Below are 8814 nucleotides of genomic sequence, written 5' to 3' on the forward strand. Positions count from 1 at the left end.
TGATGGGTCCTCCCATGCCTGCTCCGCTCGATGAGGAAGGCACCTGACTGCTGTTGCTGATGTTTCCAACGTCGCCGACGCCGATGCCGATGCCGACACCACTGCCGATGGTGGAGGAGTTGGTGGCCGTCCAAGGAATTGCTCCGACAGATGTTGCTGGACATCGCTCGCCCGGCCCGGGATCCATTCCGCCCGATGTCTAATTACTTAGCTTCCTTTCTACTCGATGTTGCTGGATACGCACTGTTTTGGTTTAATCGATGATGGAATACCTACTGCCTAATTGTTACTGGATATGCACTGTTGCTCGTTTGGCAAAACAAATGTAATGCCATGTCATACCAGTCAGTGTTTACATTCTCCTCAGTTACTTAGAAATCTACCGGCTGGTTGGCGTTCACAATTTCAAAAACCTACCGGGTTTTTTCTCAACAAGAAACAACTTATGCCGGCACCGATGTCTCATAGAAAAAAACAGCTAGCAGTGTTCTTATCCAGACGCCACCTAGCGCGGCTCCGGTTCTTGGCTACACGGCACCGGGTGGGGGTGGATTGGCGGCAATCCATTTCAGCTTCCGGGAGCACGTGCTCCAGCGCGCAATTTTTTTTCTTTCTGAAATGTCAAAAATATTCCAACAAAATATTTATGTATCCATAGTCACATCCAAAGAGAGTGAGCTGCCTGAGCTCATACCCTGCGCACATCGCCGTGAACATACGCTAGACTACAAAGCATGCAGATCTAGTGCCACAATCTTCTCCGATGCATCACCCGCTTCACACTCAACCAGCAGATCACGGGCGTAGTGGCAGCCGTTGAACGGAGGTGGTTGGACTCTCTTTGCTTGATCTCGTCGAAGGCTAGCATCGCCAGCAGGCATCACATGTTTCCGCTCTCGCTCTCGCCCCCGCCTCTCCCACCCCACCACCGCACCTCCACCTCCCTTCCGCTCCGGCGCCCTTCCACCACCTCCCCTCCGTCGCTAGCCACCACACCTCCGCCGCAGAGGCGCGCCTCAGGGGCTACCCCGCCGGGGTAGCTTCCTCTGCGATGGGCGTCAGATCTAACGGAGGTCGGGCTCACTAGTAGAAAAAGGGTCAAACGTGAAGCACATTAGTGCCGGTTTGATTTTGGCCCGGTACTAATGGTACCATTAGTGCCGGTTCGAACGGATTTGCATTAATGCCGGTTCGTGTTGAACCTTTAGTACCGGTTCGTGGCACGAACCGGTACTAAAGGGGTGGTGGCAGGCTGGCGTCAGGCCGAGGCCCCACGATCACCTTTAGTACCGGTTCGTGGCACAAACCGGTACTAAAGGTCTAACCTTTAGTACCGGTTCATGCCATGAACCGGTACTAAAGGGGTCTGACCTATAGTACCGCTTTGTGACACAAACCGGCACTATAGGGCAATTTTCAAACTCTACCCCCTCCCGGTGTGTCGCCATTTCAGTTCTGAAAAAATCAAAAGAAAATGATAAAAACTTTAAAAAATAAAATCCTTCGAGAGGTAGTTATATTACTACATCTATTAGTTAGGAAAATTTAAAAATTACAATTTGAACATGTTTTGCAAAAAGTGTAGGGAAAATGTAAAACGGTTATAACTTTTGCATACAATGTCGGAAAAAAAACGTATAATATATCAAAAAATTCAGCACGAAAATCTGCATATGATGGAGACCGCCTACGGCCTGTTTGGACTTTTTTAGAATTCTCAAATTCCAAAAGGAAAAAAAGATATGGTCAAATTTCAGTTTGTTTAAAAAAATTGGTTAAATCTGGTCAAACTACTTATTCAAGAAGTATTAATGTTACTACATAATTATTCAAGAATATTAGTGTTACTAAATAATTATTTCAATTTTTTTGAATTTTGGTCAAATCTGGTCAAACTATGGTCAAACTGTGGTCAAACTATGGTCAAACTATGGTCAAACTTATTCAAGAAATATTAGCGTTACTGAATAATTACTGTTTTTTAAAATAATAGTTTCAAACTCAAACGGTGAAATGTGTGACTTCATGCTCAAGCTAAACTCCTCAGGGTTAATAGGATTGACATCTTACTATTGTCAGGAAAACAACAAGTGCAGACTCAGAAACGAAGGAGAATAGAACCCCGAAAGTTAAGCATGCTCAGGCTGGAGTAGTGAGAGGGATGGGTGACCGGTCGGGAAGTTAGATGATTTGAAATGAGTGATCCACACTTGAGCAGTTAAGAGAGGTGATTAGAGACTAAATCATCAAATAATTCAAAAAAATTAAAAATCAAAAAAATTCAAAAAAAATTTCCAAAATTTTCAAAAAAAAATTCAAAAAAAAACCTTTAGTACCGGTTGGTAACACCAACCGGTACTAAAGGTCCCCCATACCAGGGCGCGAGCTCACGCCACGTGGTAGCACTTTAGCGCCGGTTCGTGCCGAACCGCTACTAAAGGGGGGGGGCCTTTAGTGACCACCCTTTAGTGTCGGTTATTGAACCGGCACTAAAGGCCCTTACGAACTGTCGCTAAAGCTCCGTTTTCTACTAGTGGCTTGGGGTTGCGCTCCGGATCTCACTGGAGAGGGCTGAGATCTCTCCACTCAGCCCGCTCCTGAGATCAAACCATGACGAATCAAGGAGATGGGGGAACAGTGGCCTCAGATCAAGAGACCGAGAGACTGCTGGAGGAGATGCAGGGGCTGCAAAGAGCGGCGACGAGGGCAGCCAGAGATGCGGTGATCTCTGTGGGCCGCGTTCGAGATGCTCGGCTTCACCTAGCCCTGAGAGCGATGTCGAAGATGGACCAAGGAGAGAGGGACATGCTATTCACCAGAGGCCAACCTCTTATTGCAGACCTCATTCTGGATTGGGCGATGGAGGAAGCTGCTTCGACCTCCCGGTGGTCAGGATGCTGGAGGTTTCATTTTCACCCCGGTGGTCAAGGCAGGCCTGAGAGCTGCCGATTCACCCTCGCTAATCTGCGGCGACAGCGAGCAATCCTTCGAGCCTTGCCGTCCCCCTCACTGGATTTGGATCGCCGATAAAGGAAGAGAGGTTCAGAGGAGGAAAAGGGGGAGGAATTTGAATAATATATATGTGGAATATTTTAAAGTATAAAGAATAGTACAAAAATAATGCACAAAACAAGAACAGAAAACAGAAAAAATAACAAAAATAACAGGACGCGGCTGGGCAACCCTTCTGGGGCTTCCCTCGATGCGAGGAATAGGAGTGTCCTCTGTTGGAAATATGCCCTAGAGGCAATAATAAAATGGTTATTATTATATTTCTTTGTTCATGATAATTATCTATTGTTCATGCTATAATTGTGTTATCCGAAAATCGTAATACATGTGTGAATACATAGACCACAACACGTCCCTAGTGAGCCTCTAGTTGACTAGCTCGTTGATCAAAGGATAGTCATGGTTTCCTGACTATGGACATTAGATGTCATTGATAACGGGATCACATCATTAGGAGAATGATGTGATGGACAAGACCCAATCCTAAGCTTAGCTCAAAGATCGTGTAGTTTGTTTGATGTAGCTTTTCTGAATGTCAAGTATCATTTCCTTAGACCATGAGATTGTGCAACTCCCGGATAACGTAGGAGTGCCTTGGGTGTGCCAAACGTCACAACGTAACTGGGTGACTATAAAGGTACATTACAGGTATCTCCGAAAGTGTCTGTTGGGTTGGCACGAATCGAGACTGGGATTTGTCACTCCGTATGACGGAGAGGTATCTCTGGGCCCACTCGGTAATGCATCATCATAATGAGCTCAAAGTGATCAAGTGATTGATCACGGGATCATGCATTACGGTACGAGTAAAGTGACTTGCCGGTAACGAGACTGAACAAGGTATTGGGATACCGACGATCGAGTCTCGGGCAAGTAACGTACCGATTGACAAAGGGAATTGTATACGGATTGATTGAATCCTCGACATCGTGGTTCATACGATGAGATCATCGTGGAGCTTGTGGGAGCCAACATGGGTATCCAGATCCCACTGTTGGTTATTGACCGGAGAGGCTTCTCGGTCATGTCTGCATGTCTTCCGAACCCGTAGGGTCTACACACTTAAGGTTCGATGATGCTAGGGTTGTAGAGATATTAGCACACGGTAACCCTAAAGTTGTTTGGAGTCCCGGATGAGATCCCGGACATCACGAGGAGTTTCGGAATGGTCCGGAGGTAAAGATTTATATATAGGAAGTCCAGTTTCGGCCATCGGTAAGGTTTCGGGGTCACTGGTATTGTACCGGGACCACCGGAAGGGTCCCAGGGGTCCACCGGGTGGGGCCACCTATCCCGGAGGGCCCCATGGGCTGAAGTGGGAGGGGAACCAGCCCTTAGTGGGCTGGTGTGCCCCCCCTTGGGCCTCCCCCTGCGCATAGGGTTAGAAACCCTAGGGGTGGAGGCGCCACCCTTGCCTTGGGGGGCAAGGCACCCCCTTGGCCGCCGCCCTCCCTAGGAGATTGGATCTCCTAGGGCGGCACCCCCCCTAGGCACCCTATATATAGTGGGGGGAGGGAGGGCTGCGCACCCAAGCCCCTGGCCTCTCCCTCTCCCTCCCGTGACACTCCTCCATCTCCCAGCGCTTGGCGAAGCCCTGCCGAGATCACCGTTGCTTCCACCACCACGCCGTCGTGCTGCTGGATCTTCATCAACCTCTCCTTCCCCCCTTGCTGGATCAAGAAGGAGGAGACGTCTCCCAACCGTACGTGTGTTGAACGCGGAGGTGCCGTCCGTTCGGCACTAGGTCATCGGTGATTGGAATCACGTCGAGTACGACTCCATCAACCCCGCTCTCTTGAACGCTTCCGCTCGTGATCTACAAGGGTATGTAGATGCACTCCTCTCTCCCTCGTTGCTAGATGACTCCATAGATTGATCTTCGTGATGCGTAGAAAATTTTAAAATTCTGCTACGTTTCCCAACAGTGGCATCATGAGCTAGGTCTATGCGTAGTTACTATGCACGAGTAGAACACAAAGTAGTTGTGGGCGTCGATATTGTCAATTTGCTTGCCGTTACTAGTCTTATCTTGATTCGGCGGCATCGTGGGATGAAGCGGCCCGGACCAACCTTACACGTACGCTTACGTGAGACCGGTTCCACCGACTGACATGCACTAGTTGCATAAGGTGGCTGGCGGGTGTCTGTCTCTCCCACTTTAGTCGGATCGGATTCGATGAACAGGGTCCTTATGAAGGGTAAATAGAAATTGGCAATTCACGTTGTGGTTTTGGCGTAGGTAAGAAACGTTCTTGCTAGAAACCTATAGCAGCCACGTAAAAACTTGCAACAACAATTAGAGGACGTCTAACTTATTTTTGCAGCAAGTGTTTTGTGATGTGATATGGCCAAAGGTTGTGATGAATGATGAATGATATATGTGATGTATGAGATTGATCATGTTCTTGTAATAGGAATCACGGCTTGCATGTCGATGAGTATGACAACCGGCAGGAGCCATAGGAGTTGTCTTTATTTATTTATGACCTGCATGTCAACATAAACGTCATGTAATTACTTTACTTTATTGCTAAAGCGTTAGCCATAGTAGTAGAAGTAATAGATGACGAGACAATTTCAAGAAGACACGATGATGGAGATCATGATGATGGAGATCATGGTGTCATGCCGGTGACAAGATGATCATGCCCCGAAGATGGAGATCAAAGGAGCAAATGATATTGGCCATATCATGTCACTATTTGATTGCATGTGATGTTTATCATGTTTTACATCTTATTTGCTTAGAACGACGGTAGCTTAAATAAGATGATCCCTCGTAATAATTTCAAGAAAGTGTTCCCCCTAACCGTGCACAGTTGCGAAGGTTCGTTGTTTCGAAGCACCGCGTGATGATCGGGTGTGATATATTATAACGTTCGAATACAATGGGTGTAAGACAGATTTACACACGCAATACACTTAGGTTGACTTGACGAGCCTAACATGTACAGACATGGCCTCGGAACACAGAAGACCGAAAGGTCGAGCATGAGTCGTATAGAAGATACGATCAACATGAAGATGTTCACCGATGTTGACTAGTCCGTCTCACGTGATGATCGGACACGGCCTATGTTAACTCGGATCATGTTATACTTAGATGACTGGAGGGATGTCTATCTGAGTGGGAGTTCATTTAATAATTTGATTAGATGAACTTAATTATCATGAACTTAGTCTAAAATCTTTACAATATGTCTTATGGATCAAATGGCACATGTTGTCCTCAACTTCAACGCGTTCCTAGAGAAAACCAAGCTGAAAGACGATGGCAACAACTATACGGACTGGGTCCGGAACCTGAGGATCATCCTCATAGCTGCCAAGAAAGATTATGTCCTAGAAGCACCGCTAGGTGACGCACCCATCCCACAGAACCAAGACGTTATGAACGCTTGGCAGACACGTGCTGATGATTACTCACTCGTTCAGTGCGGCATGCTTTACAGCTTAGAACCGGGGCTCCAAAAGCGTTTTGAGAGACACGGAGCATATGAGATGTTCGAAGAGCTGAAAATGGTTTTTCAAGCTCATGCCCGGGTCGAGAGATATGAAGTCTCCGACAAGTTCTTCAGCTGTAAGATGGAGGAAAATAGTTCTGTCAGCGTGAGTTTAGTAGGGGCTCACGGGATGGGTAAGGGCAGGCTTGGCAAGGGCTATTCATCAGTTCATGTGTCGCCGAACATACTGCAAGCGTGTGTGTCAGGCCAGACTTGGAACAGGCAATGGTGCTTAGGCGAATGTTTGAAGTGTGGCCGTAGGTACTTCATAAGTAGCAGGTAGAGATGCACACAGGCAATGGTGGGTAAGGGCGCCAATGTTCAAGCAGAGGAGAATATGAAAGATGAAGCCACTGGGCCACATCAGGCATGTATAGCCGATCCATGGCCATGCATATTTGTGTAGGAATGGTTCGGCTTGAGCAATTTGGTACAGTATATTTGGAGGGGTTCTTGCCTTATCTGGATCTTTTGTTGATTTTGGTTGTTCTCGGCCTTATAGGTGTACGGTTTTTTTAGTTTCAGTGACGAGTTAGAGCGATAGCGAGGCATGCTGGTGCTATAAGCTTTATACCTCTCTTTGTAGACAAGAGCTGACAACTGATCAACAAACTGAAGGAAAGACTTTAAAACAGAAGGTACGTGTCTGTATATTTTCTACATATATTGTGTAAATAATGAAGTTACAAAATATTAAATATTCTATAGTAACTTCCAGTTTTTCTACCCAATTGTGATCTTGTGGTAAGTTATATTCTGTTTTAATACATTATCACATGTTACCCTTACTTAGTTCTAACATCGTGGTAGCTTCTTTACCCCATTTTTTATTTTCCAAAAGAGTGAAAAGCTAGATCCACACTTGTTAGAGCGTCACATAAGTTCACTTGATAGATAACTCCGGCATGTATTCTTTCCGGGAATTCAGTCAAATTCTATGAATTATTTCAGATATGTTTGATAATTACCACTAGCTGTTTTTTGTGTCTATAGGCACGCATATATTCCTCTTGTCTTCATCTTTGATGGATGCCTATAGCATGATGCTTTTAGTTTTTACTATCCTCAGTTTTTGGAGCATCCTGTAACTTCATTTATTTCTTCGTAGGGTGGAGGGAGCCTATATGATTTTACATGCATCTTGATTTGGTATCATGTATACATGAGATTCGTCAGTTTTCATATGTACAATTACCTTGTCTACTCTGTAAGCTCCCTTTCCATTGCACCCTTATGTTCCAATTTAGCATGCAATGCATCTCTCCTTATATTTAGTTTTCATAAGAGTTTATCATATAGTTTAGCCTATCAGTGAATGTGCTTACTTTATGCATTGGTCTGTGGAGATGAGATAAGGGTTACTTCCTAGGCATGTAATTGGCTTGGTCATTTAAGATTGTAAGAGAAGATTTTAAAGCTATGCTTCCAATACTAAAAATATTCATCGTGTCCATGTGTGAGTATAGTAAGAACAATATGTGTGTTTTCTCAAAGCTACGGTGGTGGTAGCAGCTGAAGGAAATATGCCCTAGAGGTAATAATAAAGTCGTTATTTATTTCCTTATATCATGATAAAAGTTTATTATTCATGCTAGAATTGTATTAACCGGAAACATAATACATGTGTGAATACATAGACAAACAGAGTGTCACTAGTATGCCTCTACTTGACTAGCTCATTAATCAAAGATGGTTATGTTTCCTAACCATAGACAAAGAGTTGTCATTTGATTAAATGGGATCACATCATTAGTTGAATGATCTGAATGACATGACCCATTCCATTAGCTTAGCACCCGATCGTTTAGTATGTTGCTATTGCTTTCTTCATGACTTATACATGTTCCTATGACTATGAAATTATGTAACTCCCGTGTGCCGGAGGAACACTTTGTGTGCTACCAAGCGTCACAACATAACTGGGTGATTATAAAGGTGCTCTACAGGTGTCTCCAAAGGTACATGTTGGGTTGACGTATTTCGAGATTAGGATTTGTCACTCCGATCGTCGGAGAGGTATCTCTGGGCTCTCTCGGTAATGCACATCACTTAAGCCTTGCAAGCAATGCAACTAATGAGTTAGTTACGAGATGATGTATTACAGAACGAGTAAAGAGACTTGCCGGTAACGAGATTGAACTAGGTATTGGATACCGATGATCGAATCTCGGGCAAGTAACATACCGATGACAAAGGAAACAACGTATGTTGTTATGCGGTCTGACCGATAAAGATCTTCGTAGAATATGTAGGAGCCAATATGGGCATCCAGGTCCCGCTATTGGTTATTGACCGGAGA

The sequence above is a fragment of the Triticum dicoccoides genome, unplaced genomic scaffold (assembly GCF_002162155.2).
Source record: "Triticum dicoccoides isolate Atlit2015 ecotype Zavitan unplaced genomic scaffold, WEW_v2.0 scaffold46910, whole genome shotgun sequence".
NCBI lineage: Eukaryota > Viridiplantae > Streptophyta > Magnoliopsida > Poales > Poaceae > Triticum > Triticum dicoccoides.